This window comes from Odontesthes bonariensis, chromosome 9, assembly GCF_027942865.1.
Source record: "Odontesthes bonariensis isolate fOdoBon6 chromosome 9, fOdoBon6.hap1, whole genome shotgun sequence".
NCBI lineage: Eukaryota > Metazoa > Chordata > Actinopteri > Atheriniformes > Atherinopsidae > Odontesthes > Odontesthes bonariensis.
In genome coordinates this window covers 18,269,625-18,293,989 of record NC_134514.1, presented here as the reverse complement: position 1 = coordinate 18,293,989, position 24,365 = coordinate 18,269,625, and the positions used below count along the sequence as shown (strand labels likewise).

The window sequence follows — 24,365 nt, the reverse complement described above, 5'->3', positions numbered from 1 at the left end:
TATTGCAAAACCCACCACAATCCGCCTCACACGTGGGCAGATCAGCACTGAGCCACTTGCCGGGTTAATGCGAAAGAAGTTCACACATGTATGACTTGTGCAAAGGTTGTGCACGAATTAATTTATCAGTCCAATTTCAACAGGTCTAACATTACATTTATAAGAAATTTACCCTCCAAGCCGTCTATTGTCAGTGGATTCAACAACTGCATCAAACTACAACCTGGGACTGACCTTGCTTTGGGCCAGTAGTACCTTAAGCTGCCTGTCATGATTACTAATTAAATTATTTATTATCACTTTAATTAGTGCTTTGTTTTTTCCACTGAACCACCACTCATTTTACCTCTGTCAGCAAAACGGAGGCGTGATAAATATTCTGCGTAATGGTGCTGACATTTATCAGGCTCATTACCATGATCTATGAGAATAATGTCTGAACAAAAACAGCTTAAACTATCCATCTCCACTGTTTATTATCTAATTAAAAAGAAATGTGAATTTGCTGAAATATAAAAGTGAAGAAACAAATAAATTCAGTCTACAAACACTGTTTTGCAACCAGTTAAATACACCAAAGGTATCAAACAACAATGACTGTTCTAATCTGTTGCTTTAAGGTCTGAGTCAATGAGAGCTATTAAACTGCTGCTGCATTTACTCCCAGAAGCCTCCCGCCTCCAGATCACTGCTGACCTTAAAGTGATCAGCCAAGTCTTGATTAATGACCGTCTAAATTCCTTGAAGACAATCAGAGAAAGCTGGGTCAAACAGTAACAAATAGGACACTTATCAATCACCCCTTATTGCATCAATAACCTCATTTATCGATTATTCAGCATTAAAATTTTAGAGAAGGACCACAGTGTGAATGTTATGTGATGCATCTATAATGGACATTTAAAATCCCTTGCTTGTTTTGGAGACAAGCCTTTCACTCACTCCAGACCACAAGAGTGAAGATCTATACGGATAGAACCCTGTTGTCTGAGGTATTATTGGGTTGCCATGGTAATCAGCACGTACAGAGGCAAGCGGTGACTGATAACTTAAAGAAATTGAACGTCTTGTAGGAAGCACAATACTTAAATTGATTTTGTAACTTGAGGCAAAGGTGGTGTAGTGCAATATTTCCTCCCTTTTAAGTCTCTTAGGAAATGTTATGGGTCATTTGGGCTGAGAAGGAGAGTCGTCTCTGTCTGAATGGCTTGTTGGTGGTAGAGGTGTGTGTGCATCTCAGTGAAGGAGGCATAGATTGCCCTCATCAATCTAATGCCTCTCCTCCCGAGGTAATCATTTCCACAGAGCAACATGGCATCTCATTAGGATGATTCGCTCTCAGACTCAGACACCTTCACAACTAAAACTCTGCTGTGAGAGACAACACACTGAGATGATTACACAAACCTCTGTGGCAGATTTGCACACCTCTCATACATTAGTATTATTGGAATTATTTTCAATGGATCTGGAGCAGCATTTCACTTTTGGCTCATCTTCTAAGAACACTACTCAAAGCAGAAGAATAAAAAGAAGAAAATAAAAACAGTTTCACACCGAGAAATAGAAAATACAAACAATACGTATGCCAGACAAAAGCAAAGAAAAGAAAACAAAAAAAAAACTGCTTTATTTTCAGAGTTTACGTGACTAATCAAAAAGATTCCTTTTCACATGTGAAGACATGAGAGAGTTCTGAGAATACAACTTCAAATTTTGCAAGGTAATTGCAAAAGATTTTAAATGCATCTGTTAGCCATGGCTGTTTGTCTCCTTAGTCTCCGAGTGGGCCATGCGATAGACTGGCGACCTGTCCAGGGTGCATCTTGCCTCTCGCCGGAAGATAGCTGGGATAAGCCGCAGCCTCCCAGCAACTCTGAATAGGATTAATCAGGTATAGAAAATGGATGATTCAACCATTTTTATTTATTCATTATTTTTTTTTTTTTTTTAAATCTGAAAGTTTAATTCTTATAAACCCACTCAGATGCTTCCGGGTTAAATTGCTAACAGAAAAACTCAGAAAGGAAAGTCTTTCAAGGCTGTTGAAGAGCCTTTTAAAATCCACATGCAAGAAAGCAAAAGAGGTCGGAGGTCTAAAGAAATCTGAAGAGGTGGTTTCAGTTTGTACCATTCATTGCACACTGAACAAAGTCAGGCTGCATGTGAAGGCATGAAGGCTAAGGATGAAGCAAAAAAAATAAATAAATACTGAAACATGTGGGAGGTTTAATCATGCTGTGGTACTGCATATGCCATGAGAGGCATTAAAGTCATCAAAAGAATTATGCACAGAAAAAAAAATAAATAAATGACCAAGGCATGTTAGAGTGAAATGTGTTATATAGAAAACATATTTTTTGTTTACACCACTTAAAAAAAAAAAAAGTTTTGGAACAGTGACCCAAAGCACACATTCAACAGCACAAAGAAATGGGTACACACATACAAAAAAATGCTCCCAATTGGAAAGAAATAAGTTGCAACATGGATCCGATTTAAAACCATTGCAGAGAGCTGAAATCTGACATTTCAAAGTTCCTGCAAACTCAAAAGCACTGAAAGAGTGGCAGAAATTGCCAGCAGATAGAGCCAGATGGCTTCATTTATAGGCAGTCATTGTTGATAAATGTTCTGCAAACCAAATATCAGCGATGAGTACCAATAATATGACCAACAAACACTTTGTTTTCATTTTGTATTTCACTATATGAGCTTTGTTTGGTTGTTCAAACATTCTACAAAACTTTGCGGTAATACATTCTCATTTCTGTGCTTGAAATAACATTTCTTCCAACATCACTCACACAGCATCATTTTCTGGTTTTCACAAGGTCTTGGAATTTGGCGAATAAAATCTCAGACGAACAACAGCACGTGCCATATTACACTAGTTATTACAGTCATTATTGACAAATATCTGCATTTTGATCTCGTCTGCCCAGAAAACATCATTCCATGGGGCCTTGTGTTTTAAGATTTTGTAAAGTGAAGTCAAGCGGCCATGTTCTTTTTAGAGATAAAACACTTTCTTTTGAACAAGCCTGGTTCAGAAATTTATCTAATTGCACGGTCATCAATTTTAAAGATTCAACGAGAAGTTCACTCGTTTGAAGATTGTGAGTAAATGTTTTCCACCTGTGAGAAATATTTCACACTGCGGAATAGTTTGGAAATGGCCTTATAACTCCTTCAAATTGATGGGCAGCGCTAAAATCACTGCTGATGTCTCTCCTCCTTGCTTTTTTTTCAAAACATATCTCACTGCTCCAGAACAACAAACTGCTTTTAAAGAGGTGCTCACAGCTGCAATTAACCAAGCGCATTTGATGAGCCGCACCTGGCTGCTACATACCGTCTTCTCTGAAACCAGATTCTTTCGCACTCCATTTCAACATTTTGGCTCTGTCTTTGTGGAATCAGTGATGACAAGGTGCAATATGTTCATCTGAGGTTGTATTTACCTGATTTTAAGACCTGGTAAACCACATGTTATATGTGTAAAACCTTAAAATGGAAAGTGAGCGTAATTTCTTTCTAACTTTACATTTAGAGTTGGAAAAACATTTTTTCATTAACTTTCTATCATTAGTTTTTCAGTAATTAATGGGTAAGTTGCTGATTTGTCTCAATATAAGAAACAGTGGATGACAGAAATTTTGTATTTTTTTTCTGGACATTAACAAGATGTTGGAGCAAGAGCAATACATCCCTTTGAAAATGCATTACTTGCCACAGTAAACCGAGATATTTCATATCTCATTATACCAGTCACAGATGCTCTGAGGAACGTTTTTCTGACAACATCATTTGGTGCTACCCCATCAGACAGAAAAACCAAGTCAAAGGATGCAGTCCATGGAGTAGATCTAAGAGTGACCTCTAAACCACCCAAAAAACCCTCTCTAATCCTCCATAAACAAATATACACATACACAAGCACACCCACACTACCATCCCCAGAGTCTCTGCTCTCCAGCAGGCTGTGAAAATGAGAGATTTGAAAAGGCCATGCCACAAAGACAAAATGAGAGGAAGCAGAAAACACAATAGCCCTTTTATGGATGTCACATTACATGCTTTATTACTCTGTCTGGGACATCATTCTAGAAATCTACTGTGCTTGGTTTTCATTCAAAGGATTTTTTTGCCAAACTCTTTCCAAAATCATATACAGGTGGGACCTCCAAAACAAGATATCATAGAACCACAAATATTTGATTGTAAGCAACACACAGAGACTGTTAAAATAATCTATCCTCTAGTACAAACTGAAAAATCAGCGCAACTTATTGTGATTTCTTGCTTTACGGACACCTCGCCTCTCTCTTTCCAAACTGTGCTAGAGGTGATAAATGAAATGAAGGCTGGCATGTTCCCTGGACATTTTAATTAGCTGGTCTTTAATTCAGTCTGAACCCTTTCAACTTTGATCAGCAGGTGGGAGCTCTGATAAGGAGCTGTCACTCATGCAAACACCGGGCTTATTCAACAGTAAATTGTCTCCTCGCCATTCACAGATGCTTTCTACCTGTGCCGTCATGGGAGAGCTGTTCACGGCTGGCTCGGTGGAAACTAAAAGCCCAGTGGGAATGGAAATATGGCACGTGAGTGTGTTCTTTCATCCCAACTCTATTCATTACAACAAGGAGCGAGAAAAAGCTGGACACAAATGCATTCCTCAATTATTATCATGTTGAGAGGGAAAATTTATGTGCAACAGAACTAGGTCCAAAGGCCAGCATTGTAATTAGTTTAGCCTTGAAATGACTAACAGAGGTAAATAACAGAAATAAAACTAGGTGTGTTTGTATGATATTCCTATTGCTGGAAAAAGGTAATTAGAGGGACACATTTGCATCATCCAATTAAGCACGATGGAATAAGAAGTTACTTATATCAATCCATATAAAGTGCCTTTAGAGTGCCAATTCCCTAAATACCACAGTAGTTTTAGCTTGGCCCTGACTTTAACAGAATGTGTGTAAAGCATACACAGAAAGTGACAGAAACTTAGATACAAGACAAAATCCCTCACTCGTCTGTGTGTTCTACGCTGTGCACAGCTTCTCTGTTTGGTTCCCCTCAAGGCAAGGAGCACAGCTGACTGGATTTCCCTGTTCACAATGTTCTTGTTGTGTAAATCAGGCTGTTATAAAGAGTACTTTTATAAAATATGTTACTCAGGCAGATAATTATCAAACCAATCTTCTGATATGTCCTAATCCAAAACCTCCCCTGAAATGTGTTACTGCTGACAAGTACAGATGGTGTTCTTTACCAGGGCAGCAATTTTCTGGCAAGAAAATGAGGAAGTTTGACCTCGTGGGAAAGGGACAGTATTGTTTCATTCATACAAAGAACTCTCAATGTACCACTTGGAGATTCAAGTGGTACTGTTTTAGATCTATACAAACTTTAACCTGCTTTACTGGGTCATTTCTCAGTAGAATCCAATGGAATGCTACGTTTCTTCTGTCCTGTAGCTTTTCTTAGCAACAAATTCTTCATGTCCGCAAGCGGTCATGTTCCAAGTCTTCCTCATTATTATTAGATACACCGGGCAAAGGGGTCTCATGTATCAGCCAGCTTACCTAGAGATGGCAGCCTGTTTTGGTGTGACTGTGACTGGTGGTCCTTCCAAATTTGAAAAGGGACTGGAGAGTACCCACAAAAGTTGAAACTATGCCATTCTTCACCACACATCGCTGGATCCAGCTGTGGCCTCTACCTCCCTTCCCACCACCTCTCTTCAGTCTTGTGCTGACCTGGAAGATACTCTGTTGACTTTGTCGACTGCACTCACTCATCAAACTCCCACTCTAGTTCGTCAAGTGTGGCTATCTGGGGTATCATGTCTCCCACCCTGCCTCACCTCCTGTTTCTAAATCTGCAGCTCTAGTCTTCTGTTTCTTTGCAGTGAGTTTTTTTTATTCAATACTATCTCCCCAACGACTCCCTATTCCCTTCTTTTGTTCCTCATACTGGACAGTCTTTAATTGTCCTCCCACTTGATCATTCTTTTCTTCTCTCAATTTCCATCCTCTCTTTGAAACTCCTCCATCTCTCAACTCTGAAACCTGTACATCTCTACTGTACCTGTAGAAGACACTCCATTAAGCAAAGTACACAGTATAACAATATATAGACATAACCATAGATTTAAATAAATGTGACCTGAGGAAAACCTACAAAACCAATGAATTCCAACATTAGGTTTATGCCACTGATTATAACACGAAATCTTTTATACACTTCCAAGACTCGATAGCATAAATTATGCAAGTATGCATGTGGTATAGATACCCTATGGAGGTTTGGATGTCCCTACCCTATGTCCAGTTATGTGCTATTATAGACACATAAAGACATAATACACTGTGTATTGTTGTACACACCTTGTACATTTTATATTCATATATTTTTATTCTTTATTTTTATCATTATATTCCTATGTTACATGTTACATGTTTGCACCTTACGCCGCAGCAAATTCCTAGTCAGTGAACACTGTTCACTAACAATGGCAATAAAACTGATTCTGATTCTGATAAAACTAAACCAAAGTTGGTAATACTGACAGTCACTACTCCATGCTCACCACGAGGTACATAATGTGCACAACAAGGTACGTAATGTCTGAACCTCAAAGGGACATCTTTAAACAATGCTTCTTGGTCCTACCATGAAATCATTTGTGTTTAAATGAATGTAAAAAACAGTTTCTGTCATCATATGTTCCAATAAAAATTACCTTTTCTATAACCCCCACTGTAGTTAAACAATTATCAAATAAAAAAAAAATAGAAAACAGACGATTTAAAACATGCTTTGGTACAAGATTTCTGAGCCATCCATTGCTACCCACAGCTCTATGTGTGTGATTTCTGACTGCTACACATGGGCTAAATGCCTTTGCAGGCTGAAAAAAAAAAAAGAAAAGAAAATCACCTCAGACTTTATCCACTTGTTATCCAATTGAGTCTGAGGCAGCTAACTCTTAATTACAGCAACTTTTCAACACAGTAAGTCAGGTATTTATATTCCAACAATAAGACATGCATACTAAATGGTGGAAATGTTTCTGTCTGAAGAAGATAAGCAGTTGTAAAGTATGTCCTACAGCTTTGGAATGTAAATATACACTGTGCAGTTATTTCAGATATATTCTTAAATAGATTATTTGTCATTCTGTTAGTCAGTGACTCTAAGCAGCTGCAAATCTGTGCAATTCTGTCTGAGCTCTTTTTATAAGCTGTAGTTCACCTTTTAAGTGTCTGCTTCTCAACTCTTCACTCCTCTCTTCTCCACATAGATTTGACAAGCACCCTGTGTGTAAATCATGTATTATCCCTTGTCCTCTGGCTCTGTTTGTGCATCTGTATATTTGCTGTGATTTAATTTTCCAGTAGAGTTGTCAGACATGTGGAACGACCTGTCAACCACACAAGGCGATTAACTATTTATATTCTGCCATTAGGGCCACAATCACACAGTATCTTTCTAGTTGACTCTGTAAATACTAAAACTACTGTTTCAACAGTGATTATTAAACACAAATCAATCAAACATAGCAATGAGGAAAAATGTGTTTACATTAAAGATACAGAAGGTTAGGTGTGACGTAGGGATAAAGTAACAGCAATAGGTTTAAATAGTACAAACTGGGTGCGGAAGCTGGGTGCTTTGATATGTTCTATATTGTCTTTCTTCTTTTTCTGTTGCACACATATCATTTTACACTTTACATCCTCTCTCCCTTTAAAAGAAACTCTCAGTGGAGGAGCTCTGTACCCGTTTATAAAAGAGTACTCCTCTTCAGATGCACAAGATTACCTCAGCTCTTTTTTCTTCTTCAGCCTTTCCGACATTATCTCTTTGTTTAAAGTGAGGAATATTGCAATTTTCAGTCCAAGAAAAGTTCTGAAATGTTCTTTGCAGTGAGAGAAAAAGATTTAATTAGGCAGTCTACACTGAACATGTCAGACTCTAAAAGCTCAGAACCTGCTGATCTCAGGGTAAACACCTAAGAAGGCACACATGCAACTGCACACATTCACAAAAACAGATCTAAGAACTCTTTTGTGAAAACTGTTGCCTGTATTGTATCTTTCATAATACAAACAGACAGCTGTAGTCCCACGCATTGTAACTCAGTGCTGTGTAGTGCAATGTACAAACAAATCTTATCATCATTTTAAAAATGGTTAAAAAATAAAACTTATTGGAAAAATTGAACATTGGTGAAACTGGAGGTGGCCATTTTCAAACTGTCAAAGCAATTTTTAAAAAGAGTTTCTCAGCACAGTACTTGTACTAACTTCCCTGTAAGTCTTTAGTCTGCTGAATCCCAAAAAATTAGACTGCAGTAATCAGTTATCCAAATATAGTTTATTTATTTATTGCTCCTAAACTAACAAAATCATTTATCAATCATTTAAGAATTAATAGGAGTTCCTCTGATCAGTGATTAGCTTGGAACCAAGATCACATAGATGCCAAATGGCATTAAGGCAGGACTGGTACTCTAACTTAGGCATCCCAAACAGGTTCTGCCTCACATACACTGTAACAGCCTGCTTCAGACAGACAAACATCATGGGGCCTTATCTCTACTCCTCAGGAGCAGCAGGGAAAGGACAGAGGAAAAAGGCATCTGGCCCAACGGCAACATAGACAGGCGCATAGTGATGCAGCGTTCCATCAACGTACAAATATAAACAGTCAATTAAACATACACACACACACACACATATCTCTACACACCAGAGGGCATAAAAACCAAACATGAAAAGAGGGGCTGAGTTAATCAGATATGGACCATGTAGTTTCTCCAAAGCAGGTAAAGAACAGTTTTCTACAGTAAAGATTAGTTTAATGGGCACGGCATACGAAACCAGTTCAACATTTCCAATAAGGCTGAGCAGAAGGATTTATATTGTGGCACTGGAGAATGCTAAGGTTGATACATGCTGAGAGCCCATAATGCACCATCTGTACAATAGTGATATTCAATTCTTGCGGGTTATGCGAGGCTGCATATGTAGGCAATGGAATCGCAACCATTTTCTCCAACCACTTTTTGGGAGCCAAAGTCAGTAAAAAGTCAAATTCTGTCCGCAGTATATTTCACATGACGCTGATGCCTTGGAGAAATTCAGTGTACTCTACAGCAGATTGTGTGTTCAGGCCTTTGTGTTCACAGCAAACTGGAGCCTCCTGTGGGGCGTTGAGGTGGCTTCAAACATATGAAGTGGGACTTATCCTGCATATGAATATGAAATGTTCCTTACTGCCACCAGAACACACGAAAGTCAGTAATATAGCTTGGGCTAAGCCCCAAGTCTTACTTTCTGAGGAGAATATGTGCTTGTGCGTTTCTTTTTTTTTGTCATAATAATTGAAAAGTTTCTGGTAGCCATCATTCTTTGTGCCTGATGACCATGTCGATCTGGTGCATGAGCAGCAATGATGGACTCAAACTCAGTGTTTTCCATCAGTTTAAGAAAGGCTAAATGGATATCAGTGTGAATAAATCAATTTTTCCAAATCTGCCCTCTGATTGATCTAAAATATGGATTTTACCATAAGCTACCAACATTACATTTCTTTAAAAGCAGGTTTTTTGTTGTTCTAAACCCTCATTTGTTAACAGAGCACATCAGGTACTGCGACTGTACAAGAAGAGTCTATATCAAAGTTTCTATTCTAAAGAGTCACACTCCATCAGTTGCTACAAGGTCCAGTCTGTGACCTTTTCTTATCTAAAAATATATTATTTCTGCAGCTACGGCTTGGTTTTCTCACAAATCAAACAAAGTACAATTGGAAGGGAGGTCACAGGGAAGGCAGAGAGGCATCCCTGGTGGGAGGAGAGGATGTAAAGCCATCACATGCTGAGATTGTGTGTTTGCTTTAATGCTATCAGTATGCAGAATAAAAAGTTACATTCAAGTCACCAGTAGATCGCCATGTGAAATTTCTTTTCTTGCTTGGCACAGTCGATAAAACACAAATACGAATTCATTGTGTCCTTAAAGAAAGACTGAAAAAGCCAATTTAAAATCTTTGATTCTGTATCTGCAAAGTTAGCACAAGAGAAGCAAGATTCTGAAGTTTTTCACAACAGTTACTGCATAACCATGAGCAGCTGAGGGTGACTTTTATTTTCTGTTCTTGGAGAGTTCCTGCCAAAGATCCAAAAATCCCCCAAGCCAATAGACCAAACCATTTGTACAGCCCCTTAGGAACAAACCTTTTCTAAACTACCACTGCTAGAAGCAGAAAGAGAGAACTACAACTCATAAAAGCATATCAGGTGTTTCCTTTGAGGAGGTATGAATGGCGAAGTTATGCACAATGCTTTGAACCTTTCGTCTTTGTGAGATGCACGGTCGACACCAACTAATGACAAGACAATAACTCACAAAAACATTTTCCTCACTTCTAATCGAGTTAAGGACATAAAATCTCATTACTTGGTTAGGGTTTGAAAATGTTTCTACAACTGTAAGGGAAATTTAAAAAAAAAGATCCTCTAAGTCTGAGATACCATCTTGTATTTATGACTCTCATAATTAAATAATTGAGCCTACAATAATGAGTTCACATTGGAAAGCAATCAAAAACAGAAAAGCCATGATATTGGAGCCCTGGTGTGGAACATAAGCTGCAGATATATCTGAACTCTTGAAATGCCAAATATTGCAATCTAATGTTAAATACATTGCAACCCACCATAACATCCAGATACATATATGTATAGCATGGACCATGTGAATGACAGACAATTATCACTCCGTCAGATGCCAAAGACTTTCAGTTTTACCTTTAACATTTGATTTAATTAAAAGTAACCATATTGGGTTTTGATTACTTAATTCTACTTATTCAAATACAAATTCAGCTACTCTGGTGAGCTACATGTGGGATGTATGGATGCTTAAGCCACCCCCACTTCCCGGTGGCAAGCAAGATAGGCCCATTGATGTTATGACGTTTGTCCAGGCATAAACAGACCCTGCCTGTAATGATGGTGGAGTAAAAAGTGAGCGTCAGAAACACATGGATCTTGCTGTATGTATCATTTATCATCTTTAATTGTCAGGTAGACAACGGGGCAAAGTGCCTAAAAGTAAAACTGCTTTGTTTGTAACAATCACTTTGAAGTTTAAACCATGAAAGAAAACAAATATTTTCATGAAAACATTTTACAAGGATGGACAAAAACCTCAAAGCAAAAGAAATTTCAATAAAGTAATCCTATTTCATGCACACAGTACTGAATTATAGTCCAACACACAGTTTTTATTGGTTCAAGTTAGAGCTGTAGAGAGATTTTGTGAAGATGAAGAAAAAAAAAAAAAAGGCCCACTTTCTTTTACCAGCTGTGTTGTTCGGAGAAGCACAGGGGGCATGTTAAATTTCACTGAGCAATATGTCTATTTCATTTTATTTTATTTTTAAATTTATTTTTTAAACTAGGTACCAAGACTCAATTCAGCCCCTCGGGACACAAGAAGCTGTTGTAACACTACATTTATGCATATCAGCAGGAGGTGTGTTTGATGTGTTATTTTGTCAGAATCATTCACCTTTTAGTTAAATCCTTCTTTTCCACGCCTCATCTGTGTCTAATTAACTAAGCATCTACTTTCATTTCCCAGAATACTCTCAACCTGCAGAGAACCTGCCTGAGCTTGTTGCCTTCATTTATGTATCAGGGGAATACTTCAGCCAACCAATCAGCATAGTAAAAGCACGTGTGTTTTCCTGTGTTTGGAGATGTGGGCGGCAATTCAGAGGTCTGTCCTGGTGTTAACAATTGATGGCTTAGACTGAATATTTTTCTACTCAAATTAACCTCTTGTACCAAGAAACTACCCTCCAGTATTTCACAATAAAACAGTTCAACATAATCTAGAAATCACTGATGTAAAAAGCAGATGTCTCTCTCTCTTTCTGCAGGTTTCAGTGATGGGAAAGCACTGTTTTGACAGTATTAAAAGCTGATAATGCACTTATGTTGCATCATAAAAAAGTCATGACTCTCACATCTGTGCATTGTTACATTAAAATTTCCATCAAATTGAGCTTGACATATTTCAGGTTTTGGATTTTCACAAAAGTAGAACTCAATCATACGGAAGCCCAGAGCGGACGTGGTATAAACGTATAAACTTCATAATCATGTCGTCGTTTTCTCGAGATATGTTTTCGAGATCACGAGATGACTATCTTTTCTTGAATGTTCATGATCAGTTTCTCAGTGTTCTTAAAGCCTTTCCAAGAACGGACTCAAGCTGAAAATGTCAGATTTTGGAGAATCCAACATAGATCAACGCATTAGATTTTACTTCTGTCGAGGTAACACAGGCTGAAATTGCCATTTGTTTGTCTTGTAGAGATAACTTTCATATCAGCCCGCGTCATTTAAGGACACGACTGGCTCGACTGCAGCTCAATAAGCGTTTACACCCAAGTGATCCTACTGATATATTCAACTTCATCAGTGACCAGCTGAGGGGACCAGGCCGTCTCCATGGTTACCAAATGATGCACAAGAGGTGCCGTTATCGTTTTCTCGAGATAAATAACTCGTTATCTCGAGAAAACGATGACGGCATGATTGGTGTGTGTTAAATCTGATTCCATTCTTCAAATGCTTGTCACACCAGCGGGATTTGCTTTGTGCATTTTCACAAGCAGAATTGTTACACAAACGCTCCACATTCCATGTTTGATTCATAGGCTACTTTATTCAGTTTTCAATGAAAGGGGGGTAAAAATGGGTACACCTTTGCCAGAAATGCATATAAACACATAAACAGGGGCAGACTGGGGAGAAAAAGTGGCCTCGAAAACCATCGGTAAATTAACTCGTTATCTCGAGAAAACCATCAAAAAAAAGTTTAGACGTACCACGTCTGCTCTGGGCTTGCGTACAATCAAAGGCAGCAAGGTTTACAAAAAATAACTTGTTGAGGCAAAATACTTTCAAAGCCTGAAACAATATAACTAATATTTTGAAAGCTAGATTCACAGATTTCAATGCAACTTACAGGAAGTTCACATCAAAATATCATCGTATAACTTGGGAGATCAGAAATTATATCAGGGGAAAGATGTGCAACATTTACAACAGTAAAATTCTTCAGCTGGCAACAAGAACTAGCTTGCTTTGTATTATCAACCTATAGATAACTGAGAGTAAAACAAACTGAGGAAGAGGGCTAGACAAGAAGAACTCTCAATCTGGGTCCCTGTAACCTGACCTTTGCAAAAGTGTCACAGCTGGCCTGCCACGCCCCCTGCTGCCACCGCTGCATGTTTGTGTAGTGGAAGTGCTCAATTCATAAGGTTTGAACAAGATGCAACTTCTTTAAACAGTGCAAATGCACTCAAAGTGCAGAGGGAAATCCTGTTATGCAGGAATACCGTTTCCTGCATAATGCTGAATCTGACAGTATTCTTTAACAGCGTTACACTTCCCTTATTCCCTCTGACTGACACATGGAGCTGACAGGTCTTAGTGTTTCAAGCTTACAGCTCACAGACGGCTGGAAGACCTTCGCCTAAACTCATTGTCATTCATCATTTCCTCGCTCTCCTTCACCCTCTCCACAACGTCATTAAACAGAACAGGTGAGTGGCTGCTGATTACAAAACATCTTCTCATACCTTTGATCTCCTGAGGTGTGGGGATCTAATCCATCTTGCAGTACAGGATGCTTTCTGATCTCAGTGGTTGTGGTAGTCACTTAGCTTCTCCTCATCTCAAATACACATATGGTTTGTGCCGCCAGCTTTTGGACGAGCGGGTGAAGATGTACACAAAATCACAGTTTGGGCTCTGCACACCGAGCTGCTCCAGACAGGGACTCTGAAAGAAGGAAAGATGGTAAAAAGATAAGAAATCTGAGTAAGCAAACACAAAAGATGATGGACATGATTTTATAAAGCACATATACAGTAGTACCAGTCAAAAGTTTGGATGCTAATACTCATTCAAAATTAATGACTGGGTGTGTCCAAACTTTTGACTGATACCGAGCATAAACAATTCATCCAGATACAGGTTCACACTGTACAAGGTAAATCTAGACTTGATACAGGAAGCCGTTCTATTAAATCCCTTTATGAGAACACACAGGAAATCAAAAGACTCATAAAGCCTTGGTTTGTCCTGTTTTTAATATCCTGTGCATTTCCAAACAGGAACATCAGAGAAATGGGCCTGAGGTATAAATCATATTTCTGGCCAGGTTTCTGCTTCCGCAGCCCAATTACTAATGCTGAGGACAGTCATTTATCCAACATACAGAAAGTTTGGAATCTGCCTTGTATAACGTAGCTTTAAAGTTCACGGTCCCGTTTTGCTGAAGGCCTTGATTTACTCTTTGTCCCTTACTCAGCTAGATAGCCTTCCTCTTTATATAGCACATCCCACAGTTTTCACATTGTCGCTGCACATACTTTGAATTGGTTTTGAAACTCATCAGCATTCGAAACACTTTGAAAACATTATTGCATTATCATTTGCATAGCAAGTGAGAAAGTAAATGTCACTTACAACATTTCATTTTAGTGGCACTCTTACTCAGAGGAGAATTAAACTTTCCTGAGAGATCAACTTAATCACTTAGCACAGTGATATAGTCATCTTCCTGCACCCCAGCAAATGCAGAACCTGAAATGTCATTAATTGTACCTTTATCACATCTGTAGTCATTAAAACCACACAGTATTTTAATATTCATATACAAAAAAAGATTTTAGATTTTGTTGACTTCTCAATGAAGTATGACAGAGGTATGCATTCATTTTACAATGTCAACAGAGAACCCTAGATAATGCGAGTATTGCTACTAGCAGCCCACCACTGCTAGTAAATTAGATTCATTCTTCAAGTCTTGCTATGGCTAAAATACTTTCCCTGATCGCAACCAATTATTGTGTAGAAAGCAGCATTTCATCCAGCAGTACAAGCTTTAATTTCATTTTCTACAACTGCTTTATCCGATTCAGGGACACAGGGGATGTGGAGCCTATACCAGCTCTCATCGTGTTCACCATGGACAGATTACCAGTCCATTACAGGGCCATGACAGAGACCAACAGCAATGCACTCACTCAATTCAGGTCAATTGAGAATCATGATTAACCAAACATGCATGTTTTTGGACTCGTGCATGCACAGGGAGAATATGCTAACTTCAGACAGAAAGACCACAGCTGAGATCCAAACCAGGAACCTTCTTCCTGTGAGGTGGCAGTGATAACCACCACATCACCATGCAGCCCCACTGCAGAATCTACTTGTGTCTGTGATTTACGTTTTTCAAAAAGCCATGCATGTAGCTTCAGATGATTTACAGTAGAAGCAGAATAAAAAGTAAGATCAAATCAACCCTCTTAAAAGTTATGTTAGATAAGAATTAATGGGGAAACTTTTGAAGTGCTGACGTATGTAGAGTTTTCTCAATAACTCTTTTCCACTCCATCTTCCACCCTCTTTTTTTTTTTTTTTTAAATGATATCTCCCTTACAGTTACAGACTGCTGTGTACAAGTCAAAAGTACTGAACACATTTCCTATTAAACACTGCCCAAAGGGCTAAAACCCCAATGCACTACATACCTTGACCAGTAAAAAGCAATGCAACTGATACATCAGCAGTGATATTCCACAGCAAGTCGTAAGTACAATCTCATCACAGCAAATAAACTGTGCTGTTGTGACAAAATATCATGTGAAGCCGTTTTGCAGCATTTACTGCAGACTCTGATGCGTTACTGACAATTTGTTACAACAGATGCGATTCATGTAATGAAAAACAATCATCATCAATATCAAAGACATGGAAGCAGAAAAATGGCAATTTGACTTAATATTATTCAAGATGCTTTACTAAATCCACTAGACTAAATCCAAGACGCTGAATCTATTAGAAATGAGCTACATTATGACGGGATTATAAAATAGTGTCATGTTTAAGAGACACAAGCAATAACATTTTGTTGAAAAACAACCCTGTCCAGCTGCAAGGCTGTATATTCTTAAAATATACACAACCACAGTGGTGCAAAAGTTACATATAAAATACTTTAAGTATCTTAGACCATCTGCACTGAAAAATGCCCCTCAGGCTTCAATTACTCAGCAGGCAAATTTACTGTAGAAACTGATCTTTAAAAAGAAATGGCTAGACGAATTTTGCACAGATAATATTTATCCACGTCTTTCAAACGAGAGTAAACCCATTTGGAGCATCATAGACACAAAACTTACAATACCAGGCATAATCTAAACGTTGGGAAGTAGTTTAAATAATTTACTTACAAACTATAAGATAAGTTTAACTTAACACAATTACACTGGTTCATTCTTTCTTTGCTGCAATCCAAATTAGGCTTTTAAATCACTCTACATCCATACTGGCTTTATAATGGCAGTGCTTGGGCTTCATTATCTTAATTAGCTTCATTGGCTGCACCTGTGAAGTTATGGATAAAACCAAACATTTCAGAGAGAATTTTTCCTGCTGCTTGCCATGTTGCAATTTCTTTTGGTTGTGGCTAAACTTAATTCTGTGTTGTGGTTTTATAATAAAGCCTACCTTTTCTTAGCCTGTTTTTAGTGTCAGTTTTATTGTTTTACTACAAACCTGCATCACTTGGGCCAAAACATAAAATGGAGGCTGAGCACACGAATTTTGAAAAATATAGGATTTACAATAAAAACAACCAATCAAAAGTAAAAATCTAAACAAAGCATTTGAATCAGGAGCACGGTGAGCAGCAGCAAGATGAGTTTCCTGTCTGCAAATCACAACAGACATGTTTTTTCCAGCCGTACTTAGGTGCAGCCGAAGATGTCAGTTAGAGCAATGAAGCACATACGCCACCCAAAGACTCACGCATGAGAATGCAGAAAGGCATGGCAATGTTGTCAGATATCACTGACACATACATGTTGTCACTCAAGCTGAGCAATGTGTAACCTTAAGCAGCACAGGCATTTGGACATTAGCCTCTAAGCAAACAGGGCTATTGGTGTTAACATTGCTAACGTTAGCCACACTTGTCAACCCCATTTGACATCACTGCCATGCAGACAATGCGATTCCAACTGAGTCTGAAAGGGACACACAGCTCATCAAGACAATGATGGCCCAAGAAATTTTGCCACTCTTTTGAGGGCAGTAGCTTCTGAAAGTTGATATAATACATGAAGCCTGAACGTGCAGTGTTTTGTCAGAAAACCTGCTTCCCAGTGTACAGCGTAACCATCTAAAAACAATGGACAGAGTTAAGCTGAATAAAAATAAGGCAGACTATTTGGTAATGACCAATCAATTTGACCTCAATGACAACTATATTGCGCAGGTTAACGGCTAGTGGTTCCGTGTCATTATTGTGTAATTTACAACTGAATAAAATCTTATTAATCTCCTCGATACCCTGCGCTATAGGAAACATACCCTGTGCATAGCCAGAAATGAGAGATTAATGACAAATGCCACGAGAAGGCTTGTGCTGCTGACGGAAACGAAAGAAAATCACCCAAAAAAAATAAATTGTAGACATTTTGTTTTTCATTAAAGCGTTCATGGACTCTAACGGCTCTCATTAAACAAAGAAGAGGAGAGTAGGAAAAGGGCAGAAAGAGGCAGAGGAATACAGGACAAACTTGCTGCGACAAGGATTCTCAGCCTCTGTTCATGAGGCACCTGCTCAACGCTCTGAGCCACACAGTGCTCTAAAAACTTTTCTATATTTGTATGCACAACACACTGACGTGCTGGAACTCAATCATCAATGGAATGTTCCACAACATCCATCAGACTGCAGGTTTGCTTGTGGTTCCCAGAGTTTCTAAAAGTAGGACTGGAGGCAGAGCTTTCAGTAATCAGGCCCCTCTCTTGTGCAAGAGGAACCAGCTGTCAGTTTGGATTTGGGAAGCAGACACCCTCTCTTACCTTTAATATTATGCTCAAAACTTTCCTTTTTGATAAAGCTTACAGTTAGGAATTGGCTCAGATGACCCTTAAACATCCCATAGTTATGCTGCTGTAGGTCTAGACTGCTGGGGGACCTCCCATGATAAAAGGGATTGTTTTTCCTCTCCACCGTCGCCTGCATGCTCAGGACGGGGGATCGAATCGAAGCGAGTCTTCGATGTTATCTGTTGCTTTCCTGAGCAAGGCTAAGGCTTTTGGCTTTATATGCGTTGGACAAATTTGGAATTGAAAAAAAATTCTGTTTGATTGGATTATGACTGTATTACAATGACTTGGATTATATTTGGCTTGAATTGGACTGTATTTTAGAAGTACATGACAAATGACATTTGTTGTGATTTGGCGCTATATGAATAAAACTGAATCGAATTGAATTGAATGCATCGCGAATGGAATCCACAGATCTGTGACAAAAGGCAGAGAATTAAGCCCTATACTCCTTGTGTAAGAGCCTCTACAGTTCTGTGTGGTGGCAGCTATAATGATGTCAGTGGTGTTTCTCATTTCCATGATTTATGACCTGCTAAATATAATAAATGTTCCAAACAGAGCTCTTTTCTATGTTTGTCTGAGGGGGATCTTTAACTAACTACACCAGTTCAACGCCTTCAAGCCTTTCCACCAGACATCTTAAATCAACAGCCGATCCCAGCAAAGTGGCTGAGTTTGAGAACACAGACGCAGCATCACAGGAGACAAATGTGACACAGAAGGAGCTCAAAGTGTTGCACTGCTTGCTTCTGCTCTCAGTCCCTGCAGCGCAGCTTTCTCCAGACAGACATGTAGTGGGTCGGCAGAAGAAAAATCTTGCTGCTAAGAATTATATCTATCTAAAGAATGACAAAAATGTCAACGATAAAGACATCAAGAGGCTGGAAACTCCAATTCACAAAAACCTCAACCAAGTACTTAGCAGAAAAAAAAACATACATGCAAAACACACACAGCAGGTGCCTGGATGAGGAGTCTGTCTGTCACAGACACCTGCTGTTACGCTCAACAACTGCAACAATTACAGGACACTGATTAGTTAAAAGTTTAGTGGTTTAGCCGTAAATTGGTTTGAACAGCTTTAAGTGTGTAAAAGGAAAAAGAAATGGATATTGGAATCTTGCAAACATCTTGCAAACATTGCAGAAATTCAGCTTCTTTGTAAGATCAAGATGTTTAATTCAAAATTATGTTACTGAATAAACTATTCATTAAACATTTCAAATGGCTGCACATGTATTTTTATTTGGAACAATGTTTAATCTTATCAGCAAAATTTTTTCAAAATGTGTCCTGGGCATTTCCTTTCTTACATTTCGACTACTCTTAATCTACTCTGAATTGGCTCGTAGGAACATCTCTGATGAAAAAAATGATCATTGTTGCTTATTCTTTTATGTAATCTCTGGAATTAAAACGCGGCTGTGTGTGAGTTGTCCCCCTCGTTGTATTTTTAAAGGTACCTCACTGAAGGAAAAGAAATGAACTCGTTAAAGATCTCGATTTTTGACATTTTCAATCATCAAGTTCCCAAAACTGCTACGGTTTTCTTCTAGTTGTATGTATTCGTTAGCACTGTCACCTCACGGCAAGAAGGTTAACTGGTTAGAATCTCAGCTATAGTCTTTCCGTGAAAAGTTTGTATGTTCTCCCCATGCACGCGTGGCTTCCTTCCACAGTCCAAACCTATGCATGTTAGGTTAATTGGTGATGGTAGCTTTGTTTGTCTCTGTGTTGGCACTGTGATGGACTGGCAACCTATCCAGGGTGGAGACCAGGACCCCCTGGACCCTAAAAGGATGAGGCCGGTATGGAAAATAAGTGAATCAGTTATTGTTTTCAGCCTTTTTTCCATCTATATAAGCAAACTACAGGGAACGCCATACTTCCCCTGATAACTAAAACATTTCCTGATTAAAAATTAAAATGATGAAGTGAGGATATTTTCAGTGTGTTGTGTTTTTCTGTCAACACAACAGTGACTGACAAAGTTAATGAGCTTGTATGTGTGTGTGAGAGTTTACGCTAAAAGGTGTTTGTGCTTGTTCTGTATGTACGTCTCCGCTTGTAGTTGTGTAAGCTGAGGTGCATGCAAATTAAAGGGGGCTCTCATAAATAGAGCTTACATTTCGTAAATAAAAATCACAAGCGCTCAGAGTGCATGGATTTTTCTCCTGAACTGCGTCTGCAAAGAGACAAGCCCGGAGGAAGATTTCCTAGTGCCGCCCTAAAACATTTTTATGCTGCTTTACATACGAACAATTTTGAGTGTTGCAACAATACACGACACTCTTATTGATACTTCATTAGAAAATCAATGCAACATGGAAGGGGGTAGGAGAGCGGAATGGATTTTTCTGTTTTTGTTTTGACATGACCATCAATCCCTATAGGTGATCTGGGTGAAGGGACAAACTGTGGAGAATGTACAAGACAGCAGCTAGTAGCTAGTAGAGTTTAGGTGAAAGATTAGGATCATTTTGGATTTATATGTCCTTTTATGCACTCTATAGCAACCCACCACTAATAAATTCTCAGTCAGAAACATATTTGCTATTAATCCAATGGCAACAAGCTAAAAAATCTAACCAAAAGAGATCAGGTCTCACTTCAAATATCTCAAAAAGGGATCTAATGATCTAACAAGGTGAGAGTGTGGTGTTTTTGGTTGAGGTGACCTTTGCTGTTTTGGAGAGGTGGCCCACTTTTGGTGGATCCCTTGTGGATATTACTAGCTAAGTGATGGCAGTAACTCTGGCAGTGAGCCACATTGACAGATTAAAACATTACCACTGCTTCAAAAGTTAGATCTAAGTCGATCACAATTTGAGGGAACAGATCTTTATCCCAGCCATTATTTGTGCTGGCTTTCCCTATACCAAAAGACACCAATGTAATGCTAAAAAAGTTTGATGATAGAGCACAAAGTCTGAAAAAATCCTTGACATAACTAAGTGAAGCCATTGTTGGAAATTAATGAGCAAAGGTTGACAAAACAGTCATCGGGCACCTGTGAGGATTAATAGCAAGAGGATCAAAATAATCAAAATCTCCAGAACAGCCGTTTTGTTCGCTCTTGAGATGAAGTGTCAGCTCATTTGAAAAAGATTTTGTCCCCCTGGGGGAATTTCTCTAAAAGGGATAAATCATTTACTAAATTAAATGAAGAAAATGTAAAGGACACTTTCAGTTCTTCATTGCATCGCTTGTTGTCTAAAGCTTATATCCAAGAGGTTGTGGGTCTGTCACCTAGTTTGTGGTCAGATTTGACAACTCTCTGCCACTGTTCTTAATGGTGACCTCTGTCTCTTTGCCTTAAGGTATGAGGGAATATAGCATGCTATCAGCTTATACCATGACCCCAATTGGAGAGCCATTTCCGATGCAACCCACAGGAGATGGCAGCGAGCTGGCTGGGCAGGCTGCAGGGTTCCGATAAAGCTTTTAGAATTCACAAGCTGTCATCATACCTTCCCTAAAACTGCCCCATTCATACTCCTCTTCCAGCAACCCCCAGGAGGCGAAGGGACATTAGGAGCATAACTGTGGCACTTCAAATATGCAAACACAAAGAAACAAATCTCCACTATTCTCTCTCATAGTGCACCCAGAGGTTAGTGGATATTTAATATCATAGGCAGATGGGTGAACAGATTTAATCAAAACAAAGCTGCAGTCTTTCTATTGTTTGATAATCTAGCTGCTCAAAAACCTTCGGTAACATTTTCACTCACAAGTTTTTGAGTATTCGGAGAAATGTTGTCACCTTGCATTTCTGAGGGACCTAAAAAGTGCACTCAGAGAGGGCCAACGGAGATGATGGAAAGGTAAGGAAATAAATAGCTATGAAAAAAGGTACAAAGCAGCTGAGTACAAATGGAAAGCGGGTGACAGTGGAAAACTGGGAAGGTGTCCGTGCTCAGGTATGCAAGCAGAAACTATCATTGTTCTATTTCAGCAAGATGTGCACAGACAGATTTATTTTCTGGGTCAGAATTTCTGTAACTAGACCAGATGGGGGAGATAATTATGATTGACAAGACTTCATCACACAATATCTCCACAAAAATGTGATGTGAGAGGTATGAGGCAAAATGACTTAAATTTAGCGAACGATTTTCTAAAACATGTGCGGAGAATCCCGCACATGTTTTAGCACATAGACGCTGTTAAGAACAAACAACAGCCTCAAGAGCTTCCTCAGATACATATTTCCTGCTTGCCACTGTTTCAGCTGTATAATTATGTGAAGGCGATACTTTTAGGTGACAAGCTACGTGTCTGCAGACCCTGTAACAATTTGTGATCATGAAAGGTTGTTGTAACGGGCTTGGACCTTGCAATGAATGGACAGTGACCAATCGGACTTTACTAGCGAGGCATGATGGACAGTGGATGTAAAGAAAAGGTGACAGAAACATTAAATGCATGGCTAGACAAGGAATATGAGGGTGTGGGGGAGAGAAAGACACTAAGATTGTGAAGGTTGAGATGAAAGACTGATAGACCAAGAGAAGCCGAGAAGGAAAGGATGAACCGTAGGACAATATATAGCAGCGTGGGGGTGGGGTGTGGGGTATATTAGGAGCTGGAGAGCCTGAGTAAGTGGCGGACTGCCACGTTGGGCATTACAGGAACAGACTCATTTAGGCGTCTGCAGTCAACGCTGCTGAATGGCAATAGTGCTTCCTCTGCTGCTAGTTTCAAGGACGTGCCTGGAGTATAGAGTAGTGCTCTTCCTGTGGCCTGGGGCTTTAAATCAGTTCTGCACTAGACACACCAAAGAGCAGCTGCACACACACACTTTCTCCCTCTTGCTCACTTTCTAGTGGCCAACAGATGTCCCATTTGCTCAGTGAGACCCCCTGGTGAGAAAATATTGACCTTCAACTTGACAACAGTCAAGACACAAAAGAAAAGCATGGAAGATTTTGAACTAGAGCAGAGAAGAGAATGTGGAACTCAAAAAAGACTTACCCAGATATGACAGAGCAGAAGATAAGGTTGAGAGTTTTCTCACAAGGCTCTAACTGATGCGACGCAACGGACATCCGAGAAGCCGGTGAGGTATACATGAAGTATACTGTCCACACAAAACGGAGGGATTTAATCGTCACTTATTTAATCCAGACAGCCTAAAAGTGATATTGAGCCTTAGTGAACGCAGCCCCGAACACTACTCGTGTGCTCTCTCTTTGGCAGCCAGAATTACTAAAGCAACAAGCCTTTGAATCCTGTTGGGTCTCCAACCCGGGGAATACAAGTGTTTGTGAATCCTACAGTTGTTCACGTTAATTTATAATGCATGACCTGGAGTACAATATTCCTCCCTAAGGCTACACAGGTATATGCATAATTTATCACAGATTTCATGAAAGCAGACGGCATACAGCACTTCCTCCAGAGGAATGGTTTTGTCAGGAAATCCTGCTGATGACAACACCGCTGGCAACGGATATCTTAGAATTTTGAAAGAATAAACACTAAACAAAAAATGCCTCCAATATTGCAAAAATGATTCAAATTCCCTATTTATATCCATCACCGAGACAACATAGACAGCTGAGTTATGGCCACCCACAAAACCAATCTTGCTGTCACAAACCAAAGAATGACCTCCATCTGTTCTGGCACCTAAAGGTCCTGTTTTCTACCATCAATGTCATGTCAGATCGAGGTTTAACAGCTTCGCAGCAAAAATGTTTCCGACCTAAGTGTGGACCACATTTCCAGCATTCCTCCTGCTAAATTAAACATAAACTTTGTAAAACTGAAATAAAAAGCCATCACCATCGTACACACATTACGCTGTATGTCCTTCTGCAACTGTTACGACCACACATAATCCACATTGTTAATAGCACAGAACAGGTTTTTAAGGAGGAAAATAACTTGATTTTGGAAAAAAACGATTGAGATTTCACACTTTCTTCCAATTGCGCTCTTTATCACACATGAAAATGAGAAAATGGCCAATTTACTATCATATATTTTGTTATAATTAGAAACATTTATCGTCAAGCATGCAGTGATGATGAAAATTATTCAGTTGTGACTGATTTTATCAAACCTAATCTAACTCATCCTTCCTCCTCTTCCTCCTGGCCTCCTCTCTCCTACTGTCTTTGTGTGCCATAAGCTAATTTATACACTCCTCTGATCATCACGAGCCACATGCCCTTAGTACTTCATAAAGTATCCATTCTCTCGATTGATTAATGTTCGTCTGCTATTCAACTCTTCAAGCGCTTCCAGCTTTAGTTTGTTTTGTTTCCTTCTCAATCGGTGTACATTCAGCTAACACAAACAGACAACAATAATTTGATAAGATGTTTGACCATGAAGGCAACCT

At 39.1% G+C, this 24,365-nt stretch overlaps 1 protein-coding gene across 1 annotated transcript in view; it reads right to left on the bottom strand.

Moving 5' to 3' along the window:
• grik4 (glutamate receptor, ionotropic, kainate 4) overlaps nucleotides 1-24,365 on the bottom strand; it is a 354,718-nt gene that overhangs the window by 264,129 nt on the left and 66,224 nt on the right. Inside the window, exon 2 of the mRNA XM_075473484.1 lies at nucleotides 13,681-13,882. The gene's annotated coding sequence lies outside the window, so the exon portion shown is untranslated. The remainder of the gene's footprint in view (nucleotides 1-13,680; nucleotides 13,883-24,365) is intronic.